This window comes from Arachis ipaensis, chromosome B3, assembly GCF_059453495.1.
Source record: "Arachis ipaensis isolate K30076 ecotype BB chromosome B3, ASM5945349v1, whole genome shotgun sequence".
NCBI lineage: Eukaryota > Viridiplantae > Streptophyta > Magnoliopsida > Fabales > Fabaceae > Arachis > Arachis ipaensis.
In genome coordinates this window covers 113,683,800-113,695,850 of record NC_142438.1, presented here as the reverse complement: position 1 = coordinate 113,695,850, position 12,051 = coordinate 113,683,800, and the positions used below count along the sequence as shown (strand labels likewise).

The 12,051-nt window shown below is 37.0% G+C and overlaps 1 pseudogene; it reads left to right on the top strand.

Moving 5' to 3' along the window:
* LOC107633460 (general transcription and DNA repair factor IIH subunit TFB2-like) overlaps positions 1-12,051 on the top strand; it is a 41,570-nt pseudogene that overhangs the window by 13,629 nt on the left and 15,890 nt on the right.

The following is a 12,051-nucleotide window of genomic DNA, read 5'->3' as shown; positions in this document are numbered from 1 at the left end:
TGGGTGAACCCTATGGAAACACCTATAATCCCTCATGGAGAAATCATCCAAATTTCTCATGGAAGGATCAACAAAAGCCTCAACAAGGCTTTAATAATGGTGGAAGAAACATGTTTAACAATAGTAAACCTTTTCCATCATCCACTCAGCAACAGACAGAGAACTCTGAGCAGAATCCATCTAGCTTGGCAAATATAGTCTCTGATCTATCTAAGGCCACTTTGAGTTTCATGAATGAAACAAGGTCCTCCATTAGAAATTTGGAGGCACAAGTGGGCCAGCTGAGTAAAAGAGTCACTGAAATCCTTCCTAGTACTCTCCCAAGCAATATAGAAGAGAATCCAAAGAGAAAGTGCAAGGCCATAGATTTAACTATCATGGCCGAACCTACAAGGGAGGGAGAGGACGTGAATCCCAGTGAGGAAGACCTCCTGGGACGTCCAGTGATCAATAAGAAGTTTCCTTCTGAGGAACCAAAGGAATCTGAGGCTCAACTAAAGACCATAGAGATTCTATTGAACCTCCTTATGCCATTCATGAGCTCTGATGAGTATTCTTTTTCTGAAGAGAATGAAGATGTTACTGAAGAGCAAGTTGCCAAGTACCTTGGTGAAATCATGAAGTTGAATGCCAAATTATTTGGTAATGAGACTTGGGAAGATGAACCTCCCTTGCTCATCAATGAACTGAGTGATCTGGATCAACTGACATTGCCTCAGAAAAAACAGGATCCTGAAAAGTTCTTAATACCTTGTACCATAGGCACCATGACCTTTGAGAAGGCTCTATGTGACCTTGGGTCAGGGATAAACTTCATGCCACTCTCTATGATGGAGAAACTAGGAAACCTTGAGGTACAGGCTGCCAATTTCTCATTAGAGATGGCAGATAAATCCATGAAAATGGCTTATGGACAAGTAGAGGACGTGCTAGTAAAGGTTGAAGGCCTTTACATCCCTGCTGATTTCATAATCCTAGACACTGGGAAGGATGAGGATGAATCCATCATCCTTGGAAGACCCTTCCTAGCTACAGCAAGAGCTGTGATTGATGTGGACAGAGGAGAATTAGTCCTTCAACTGAATGAGGACAATCTTGTGTTTAAGACTCAAGGATCTCCTTCTGTAACCATGGAGAGGAAGCATGAAAAGCTTCTCTCACTGCAGAGTCAACCAAAGCCCCCACAGTCAAACTCTAAGTTTGGTGTTGGAAGGTCACAACCAAACTCTAAGTTTGGTGTTGAACCCCCACATTCAAACTCTAAGTTTGGTGTTGGGAGGTTCCAGCTTTGCTCTGATTATCTGTGAGGCTCCATGAGAGCTCACTGTCAAGCTATTGACATTAAAGAAGCGCTTGTTGGGAGGCAACCCAATGTTATTTAATCATATCTATTTTATTTTCTTTTTGTTATTTCATGTTTTATTAGGTTGATGATAATGTGGAGTCACAAAAACTACTGAAAAATAAAAAATAGAATGAAAAATAGCATTGAAAATAGCACACCCTGGAGGAAGAGCTTACTGGCATTTAAATGCCAGTAAGGAGCATCTGGCTGGCGTTTAACGCCAGAACAGAGCATGAAAATGGCGTTAAACGCCAAAAATAAGCAGCAGTCTGGCGTTTAAATGCCAGGATTGCATCCAAAGGAAAGCTGGCGTTAAATGCCAGAAACAAGCATGAAAGTGGCATTAAACGCCAGAATTGCACAATATGGGCGTTTTACACGCCTAATTGAGGCAGGGATGTTAAGTCCTTGGCCCCACTTGATCTGTGGGCCCCACAGAATCTCCTCTGGATCTGTAGACCCCACAGGATCCCCACCTACACTTCTTCTCTCCTCTTCACACCTTTTCATAACTCTCTTCCCCAAATACCCTTCACCAATCACCTCCATTACTCCTCCAAAACCATCATACAACCCACCTACACCCACCCACTCAAATTCAACCCATCACTCCTTCCTTCTCACACATCATAACCACCTAAAACCCCCTTGGCTGAATACACATTCTCCCTCCATCTCCTCCATTTCTCTTCTTCTTCTACTTCTTTCTTTCTTCTTTTGCTCGGGGACGAGCAAACATTTTAAATTTGGTGTGGTAAAAGTATTGCTTTTTGTTTTTCTATAACCATTTATGGCACCTAAGGCCAGAGAAACCTCTAGAAAGAGGAAAGGAAAGGCAATTGCTTCCACCTCTGAGTCATGGGAGATGGAGAGATTCATCTCAAAGGTCCATCAAGACCACTTCTATGAAGTTGTGGCCAAGAAGAAAGTGATCCCTGAGGTTCCTTTCAAGCTCAAAAAGAATGAGTATCCGGAGATCCGACTTGAGATCCAAAGAAGAGGTTGGGAAGTTCTCACCAACCCCATTCAACAAGTCGGGATCCTAATGGTTCAAGAGTTCTATGCAAACGCATGGATCACTAGGAACCATGATCAAAGTGTGAACCCGAACCCAAAGCATTGGCTTACCATGGTTCGGGGGAAATACTTAGATTTCAGTCCGGAAAATGTAAGGCTGGCTTTCAACTTGCCAATGATGGAAGAGAACGCACGCCCCTACACAAGAAGGGTCAACTTTGATCAAAGGTTGGACCAAGTCCTCATAGACATATGTGAGGAAGGAGCTCAGTGGAAAATTGACTCAAGAGGCAAGCCGGTTCAACTAAGAAGGCATGACCTCAAACCAGTGGCTAGGGGATGGCTAAAGTTCATTCAATGCTCAATCATTCCTAATAGTAACCGGTCTGAAGTTACTATAGACTGGGCCATCATGATCTATAGTATCATGATTGGAGAAGAGGTGGAAGTTCATGAGATTATACCTCAAGAACTCTACAAGGTGGCTGACAAGTCCTCCACTTGGGTAAGGTTAGCCTTTCCTCACCTCATTTGTCACCTCTGCAATTGGCTGGAATTGACATAGAAGGAGACATCCTCATTGAAGAGGACAAGCCCATCACTAAGAAAAGGATGGAGCAAATAAGAGATCATGGACCTCAACATGAGCATGAGGAAATTCCTCACCATGAAATCCTTGAGATGCCTCAGGGGATGCACTTTCCTCCACAGAATTATTGGGAGCAAATCAACACTTCCCTAGGAGAATTAAGTTCCAACATGGGATAACTAAGGGTGGAGCACCAAGAGCATTCCATCATCCTCCATGAAATTAGAGAAGATCAAAGAGCTATGAGGGAGGAGCAAGAAAGACAAGGAAGATACATAGAGGAGCTCAAGGGCACCATTGGTTCTTCAAGAAGAGGAAGACGCCACCCTCACTAAGGTGGACTCATTCCTTAATCTCCTTGTCTATTTATTTTCTGGTTTTCAAATTTTGAGCTTTATGTTTATTTATATTTGTGTCTTATTACATGATCATTAGTATTTAAGTGTCTATGCCTTAAAGTTATGAATATGAATCCATCACCTCTCTTGAATGAAAAATGTTTTAATTACAAAAGAACAAGAAGTACATGGTTTCGAATTCATCCTTGAAACTAGTTTAATTATTTTGATGTGGTGGCAACACTTTTTGTTTTCTGAATGAATGCTTGAATAGTGCATATGTCTTTTGAAGTTGTTGTTTATGAATGTTAAATATGTTGGCTCTTGAAGAATAAGAAAAAAGGAGACATCTTATTTGATAATCTGAAAAATCATAAAAATGATTCTTGAAGCAAGAAAAAGCAGTGAATGTACAAAAGCTTGCAAAAAAAAAAAAGGAAAAAAAAATAGCGAAAAAAAAAGAGAGAAAAAGAACAAGCAAGCAGAAAAAGCCAAAAGCTCTTAAAACCAAAAGGCAAGAGCAAAAAGCCAATAGCCCTTAAAACCAAAAGGCAAGGGTAATAAAAAGATCCAAGGCTTTGAGCATCAGTGGATAGGAGGGCCTAAAAGAATAAAATCCTGGCCTAAGCGGCTAAACCAAGCTGTCCCTAACCATGTGCTTGTGGCGTGAAGGTGTCAAGTGAAAACATGAGACTGAGCGGTTAAAGTCAAGGTCCAAAGCAAAAACAGAGTGTGCTTAAGAACCCTGGACACCTCTAATTGGGGACTTTAGCAAAGCTGAGTCACAATCTGAAAAGGTTCACCCAGTTATGTGTCTGTGGCATTTATATATCCGGTGGTAATACTGGAAAACAAAGTGCTTAGGGCCACGGCCAAGACTCATAAAGTAGTTGTGTTCAAGAATCAACATACTGAACTAGGAGAATCAATAACACTATCTGAATTCTAAGTTCCTATAGATGCCAATCATTCTGAACTTCAATGGATAAAGTGAGATGCCAAAACTATTCAAGAGGCAAAAAGCTACAAGTCCCGCTCATCTGATTGGAGCTAATTTTCATTGATATTTTGGAATTCATAGTATATTCTCTTCTTTTGATCCTATTTGATTTTCAGTTGCTTGGGGACAAGCAACAATTTAAGTTTGGTGTTCTGATGAGCGGATAATTTATACGCTTTTTGGCATTGTTTTTACATAGTTTTCAGTATAATTTAATTAGTTTTTAGTATATTTTTATTAGTTTTTAATTAAAATTCACATTTCTGGACTTTACTATGAGTTTGTGTATTTTCTATGATTTCAGGTATTTTCTGGCTGAAATTGAGGGACTTGAGCAAAAATCAGATTCAGAGGTTGAAGAAGGACTGCAGATGCTGTTGGATTCTGACCTCCCTGCACTCAAAGTGGATTTTCTGGAGCTACAGAACTCCAAATGGCGCTCTCTTAATTGCTTTGGAAAGTAGACATCCAGGGCTTTCCAGAAATATATAATAGTCCATACTTTGCCCGAGTTTAGACGATGTAAACTGGCGTTGAACGGCAGTTCCATGCTGCATTCTGGAGTCAAACGCCAGAAACAGGTTGCAAAGTGGAGTTAAACGCCAGAAACAGGTTACAAACTAGCGTTCAACTCCAAGAAAGACCTCTACACGTGTAAAGCTCAATGCTCAGCCCAAGCACACACCAAGTGGGCCCCGGAAGTGGATTTCTGCATCATTTACTTATCTCTGTAAACCCTAGTAACTAGTTTAGCATAAATAGGACTTTTTACTATTGTATTTACATCTTCGGATCATTTTTAGTCTTGGTTCTCCTGGTTCCCTCTCTGGGGCCGAGACTATTATCACTTATGTATTTTCAACGGTAGAGTTTCTACACGCCATAGATTAATATGTGGAGCTCTGCTGTTCCTCATAAATTAATACAAAGTACTACTATTTTTCTATTCAATTCAAGCTTATTCCTATTCTAAGATGTTCATTCGCACCCAAGAACATGATGAATGTGATGATTATGTGACGCTCATCATCATTCTCACTTATGAACGCGTGCCTGACAAACACTTCCGTTCTACATGCAAACAAGCTAGAATGAATATCTCTTAGATATCTAATACAGGGGACTGATTCCGAGATATTAGAATCTTCGTGGTATAAGTTAGAACCCATGGATGGCCATTCTTGAGATTCGAAAAGTCTAAACCTTGTCTGTGGTATTCCGAGTAGGATCTGGGAAGGGATGGCTGTGACGAGCTTCAAACTCGCGAGTGCTAGGCGTAGTGATAGACACAAAAGGATAGTAAATCCTATTCCAGTATGATCGAAAACCGACAGATGATTAGCCATGCAGTGACAGCGCATTGGACCATTTTCACAGAGAGGATGGGATGTAGCCATTGACAACGGTGATGCCCTACATAAAGCTTGCCATGGAAAAGAGTAGAAATGGTTGGATGAAGACAGCAAGAAAGCAGATGTTCAGAAGAACGAAAGCATCTCTATACTCTTATCTGAAATTCTCACCAATGAATTACATAAGTATCTCTATCCTATTTTAATTATCTTTTAGTACACTATAATCTCTTAATACATTTGAATCCGCCTGACTGAGATTTACAAGGTGACCATAGCTTGCTTCAAGCCGACAATCTCCGTGGGATCGACCCTTACTCACGTAAGGTTTATTACTTGGACGACCCAGTGCACTTGCTGGTCAGTTGTGCGAAGTTGTGACAAAGAATTAAGATTATGAACGTGCGTATAAAGTTTTCAGCGCCGTTACCAAGGAATGGAACCGTCACGATTTCTGCACACCACTGCTCTAATCCAAACACTAATTTTGTGATTCTGTTGCTTGGAGGTTAGATTTTGAATCCGCTAATTAACTGGAACTGAAGCCCCCCATTTTTCTTCGCTTGGATGATAGATTTTTAATTTCATGCAATTAATTCCTGTTTTCAATTTCATGGAATGGTGTGATATAATTCAAGATATATGCTGTTCGTAATCTCTGACCTATTCATAATTCCTCTTTTATATTTCATGGAATGGTGTGATATATGATATAGTTGTCTAGAACAGAAATTTATTCAGTTAATACTAGTTTGGATTCATCAATTTCAGCTTTCTGCTATCTCTTGTTCAGCGGTTAGTTCCTTTAGCGTTTCGCTCCTTTCCTTCTTCTTGTTCTGCGATTTGATAATGGTGATTGATGATTCTGTTATGTTAATTTTTGCAGGAGCTTAATTTGGGAAGGGATAGGGTAAGCATTCACAATGAGTTCATCACTGCACTCTTAATTTCAGAAATACAAATTGTTTTGTTAATTTTGATTCAATGCATCTTGTTTCAGATAAAAATATTGCAACATGAGATTTCATCCATAAACTAAAAGTTTTAAGCTGCTAATGCATTCATTACACAAAGAATTTAAAATTGTCTTATTGTTAACCTTAACTTTAAAATTCAACACTTGTTAGCCAAACCTTACTTTTATAAAGCTTGGTTTAAGTGCGTTATGTGAAATGTATTGTTGTGACCATATTTTAATAACTTGGTGGCTTTAAAATGTATATATATCTTGAAATATCAGGTCTTTGCCGCCTCTTGGGAAGAAATATATGTTACAGCTGCTTCATATCGATGTGAATATGGTGGCTAAATTATTGGAGGAGTGGGTGCTTCCGGATGGATATACGAAGCACAGAGTAGCCATTGATAGATTGGTTCAATTGAGAGTTTTCGTTGAAGCTGTTACCAGGTACTACACATTTGTTCACTTCTAAAAACTTTTGTTATAGGTATGTTATTTGAAGATGACTCACAGAAATCTATCCTTTTGAATGATTCAAACTGGTTCATTTCATTTCAAAACACAATTGGGCAAATATTAGCCCTTAGCCCTTAATTTGGGATACAGACATCATTTTTCATGTCTTGTAATGTGGTTGAAGATCTTTGTTTGTGTATTATTTTTTATCTTTTTACATGTCCATTGATCAAGCTTTAAAAGTTACCACAGTTCTGATATCTAGACATTGCTATTATAAATTTGAAGCCTAACCATTTCTCATTTTCTTTCGTAATTGTTTTCCCTATTGTCAGGAAGAATGACAAGACTTACAAACTTAATCCAACATTCTAAAAAAGTCTCCAGAAACTTTTAGTACATGGGTAAATTGTAGATTTTTTTTTTCTTTCATGTTCATGTTAATAGTTAGCTAATCCTATTCTCATGTTACTATGACTATGAGGATGTATAAAATTGTTTATTTCAGTCATCCACTCTTTGCAATATGATAAAACTATTCTACTTCATGTATTATTTGTTAATTAACCTATATAACCGATGGTTAGTCTCTGAATAAAATTAAATGACTTCTACCATTTTTTCCCTCATTCTGGTAGTTTTTAGGAAAGCACTCAATCTTATAAATTATAATATAAAATGTAGACTATAGTTGTGCTACAAATTTGAGATTTAATCTTGCATGTAATCTATTTAAGAATTCTTTATATTTATTGATGCATAAGTCACTTTAGTAATTTGGTATCATTAATCTGCAGCACCCATTTGTTTAAATTTTGGTCAAAATGAAGGCTGAACTTTCCATGACGTTATGCTGAACTAGTGTTTCTTGTTACAACTTATCAGCTTAAGTCTTGTGGAAAAGCCCTCAAATATTAGCTCTTCTTTGATGAATGTTTTTTAGAGGCAACTCATAAGTCAAAGGTTTAGTTTACTTGATAACTTCTCAATTTTAACATAATATTCATTTGTGGATTTTTTTTCTTATTTTTCATTTCAATATAGAGACAAAGAAGCTCCAAAACTAATTGAGAGTGGTTTCCAGTTCTTGATATACATTAAATGATTTACAAGCTACATGCACTTATTATGATGATTGGCCTATTGAATGTATCTCTTGTCAACTATAGCTGATAGAAATAAATGCACAACTTTGATACATCATCAGGGAATATATCTCTAATTCTGAGGTAACTAATTTCCTCCCCCTTTTCCCCCAATGTTTTTGTTATTTGTTTTATGCACACTCTTCATAATCTTTTTTAGTGCAGGAGAGAGGTGTTGATGCAGCTGACTTGATCTCATTCATGCTGGAACTTAGTTTTCATGTCATTGGGGAGGTAAGATATTACTGGTCCTTGGAACTTGGTGAATGGTGAGAATTTTCTTGCATAACAAGGATAATATTATGATAATCTATATTAGTTGAAAAAGTAGTGGTCTAATTAGAAATATTTTTTTGTCTTGTTGCTTTCTTTCTATAACAATATTTCTATTATATGTAATTTTAGTGTAACAGGAAATTGATGCACTTCTTTCCAATGTATAGGCATATAATATAAACTCAATGACCGATTTTCAGAGGAGCATAATTAGGGATCTAACAAACCTTGGATTGGTCAAACTTCAACAGGTTACAATATTTCTTTGCTTAATTTTGGAGATAATATCAATAAATTCATGATGATTTTAACTCAGCAGTAATTGTCTTATTTTTTCTTCTTTTTTGTTGAAACTTTACAGGGTATGAAAGAAAGTTGGTTTATACCTACAAAATTGGCAACAAATTTTTCAATGACCTTGGTTGATTCGTCACCTAAAAAGGAAGTTTCTTCTTTTTTCTTGGATTGATCTATTTTGCTAGAAATTTTGGTAAATTGGCCTTGTTTCACCGTGTGGTTTCTTTTTGGGAGTCCCCTTAGGGATCAAACTGACTTGCTCTACCATGAGCTTATTTGTTTCTGGTGCATCTTTTCTTTGTGCCTTGTTCATGTTGGCCTCTTTATTCTTTCCTTTGCATTCCTTCTATTATCCCAATACATTTTTTGCTTGTAAAAAGACATAAAAATTTGAAAACAAATTTAGATGTTGCTTTAAGATGTATGAATGTTTGTGGGGTTAATATTCAAAATGTTCCTAAAATATTACGTGTACGTCAATTTAGTACTCGAAAAATCAAAAGCCTCAAATTTATCCCTGAAAGATATATAATAGTGAATCAAATTAGCCCTTCTACTAATTAGATCATGACATGACGCAAAATGATTATGCCCTGTGCCATCGTTTAAGTGATGGAAGGACCAATTTAACTCAGTTGTATCTTTTAGAGACCGATTCAAGGCATTTGATATTTCAAGGACTAAATTTACGTCCGCCTGATCTTTTAAGCACTATTTTGACTATTAATCCAATATATGTGTTTAGGGGTGTGTACAGGGAATCTAAGTTCTTTTGTTTGGTCATATTTATAGAGATTTCTGTTGGGCTAGTTAGGACATTTTGGTTGCTTCCCGTGCAAAAATTCAAGCTCTCAAAAATTGTGTATTTATTGTTTAAACTTTGACTAAGATTTTTAGGAGATTTGTTGATTTTTTTTAATATACAGCCTCTTATAGCCTTGATAAACCATTATTTTGCAGTTTATTTTGTATTGAATTGAGTGGATTTTATCCATTATTCTCACACTTATTCATATAATTCACATGTTTTACATTTGCCTTCCTAATTTTGTGCTATGATTGAAAACATGCTTCTTTGGCTTTAAATTCGCTGATATTAATCTTCTCTTATTACCATTCGATGCCGTGATATGTGTGTAAAGTGATTTTAGGTTTTCCAGGGAAGGAATGGCTTAGAGGATGGAAAGGAAGCATGCAAAAGTGGAAGGAACACAAGAAATGAAGTATTTCAGAATCTGGTAGCGACGCACATGCATGGGCGACGCGTATGCATGGGCGACGCATACGCGTGACCGGTACAGCAGACATACGACGCGCACACGTGGCTAACGCCTACGCATGGCCAGTGCCAAAATCCAGCGACGCGTACGCGTGACAGAGCGTCACGTGCTGCATTAAACAGAAAACGCTGGGGGCAATTTCTGGGCTACTTTTGACTAAGTTTCAGGCCCGAAATTACAAATTAGAGGCTGCAGAGTGGAGCAGGGAAAACACACACTTCTCATTTATTCACACTTTAGGTTTTAGATGTAGTTTTCTAGAGAGAGAGGCTCTCTCCTCTCTCTAGGTTTAGGATTTTTAGTTTTATCTCTTCTAGAATTCGGATTTCCATCTTGCTTTAATTTAATTTCTATTCTACATTCTATTATTCTAGCATCTTAGTTTATCTTCTCTTGTTGATTTTTTCTATTTTCCCAATTTAGTTTATGAACTCTTCATGTTAGATTCAATTTCCTTTTTAATGCAATTTGAGGTATTTCATGTTTATTGCTTCTTTCTTCATTTGTTATTATTGATTCCTTGCAATTGTTAGTCTTAGATTTTACATTCTCTTATTAATTTTCTATGCTTTTATTTTGTGCCTTCCAAGTGTTTGATAAAATGCTTGGGTGGATTTTAATTTAGATTTTTGTATTTTTAGCTTGGATTGAGTAATTTGGAGACTCTTGAATTGTCAAAGTCTCTTGTTGGTTGGTGATTGAAAGTTGCTAGTTGGCTTGAGCTTCACTAACTCGAGTCTTTGATTAGGACTTGTGAACTCAATTTGATTTGCTCACTTGAGTTTCCTTCAATTGTTAGAGGTTAACTAAGTGAGAGCAATTTGCAATTACCATCACAATTGACAATGATAATGAGGATAGGAATTCCGATTCTCAACCCTTGCTAGGACTTTTCTTAGATCTTAGTTATTTTTTTGTTATTTACATTCCTTGCTTATTAAACTCAAATCCCAAAAAGATACAATCTCATAACCAATAATAAACATACTTCCCTGCAATTCCTTAAGAGACGACCCGATGTTTGAATACTTTGGTTAATTTTATTGGGTTGTATTTGTGACAAACAATTTAAACATTATTGAGGTTTAATTGTTAGTTTAGAACTATACTTGCAACGCAATATTTTTGTAAAAATCTTTACCGACAATTTTCCTCCGTCAAATTTTTGGCGCTGTTGCCAGAAAATTCCAAATGTGTGCCTTATTAATGGTTACTGTGAATATTGTGAATATGTTTGCCTTTTCGTTTCTTTGTTAGTTGTTTCTAATTTTAGGAGTTTATTTTCATTATTTTTTATTAGTTTTTGTTTTTATTTTCTCTTGCTACTATGAATTCTCACTCCTTTTGCTATGAGTTTGGTTCAAATTATGTTGTAGGGAATGGAAGCTACAATTAGAACATGCATCAAAGATGGGACAATCAAAGGTGGGAGGAACCTCAAGCTTATGGATAACCTCCATGGCAACAACCCTCTCCAATGTACTACGAGCAAGAGCCATTCCATGAAGCATACCAAGACAATGGATATGGTGGACCTCCTTGTGACTACTAACAACCACCACCATATACCTATGAACCCCCTCCTCAATATAGCCCTCAACCATACTCACAAGCCTCATCCTACCAAACACTTCCATCTGACCCTAATCCTTATCCCTGATGAAGGGATTTTTCGTGGTTTAGAATTCCTCAATGAATTCTTGTTGCAAGTATAATTTCTAAACCAACAAATAATCCTCTCATGCAAAAAATTATTTGTCACAAGTACAAACCCCAATAAAAATAACCGAAGTATTCAAATCTCGAGTCGTCTCTCAAAGGAATTGCAGGGAAATGTTCTTGTTATTGGTTATGTATAGTATATTTTGGGGTTTTGGATAAGGTAAATTGCAAGAAAGTAAATGAAATTCAAATGACAAAAAGGTCTTGGAAAGGGTTGATGGTTAAGGATCTTTATCCTTGTTACTAACCACAACATGATAATTGTAAGGATCA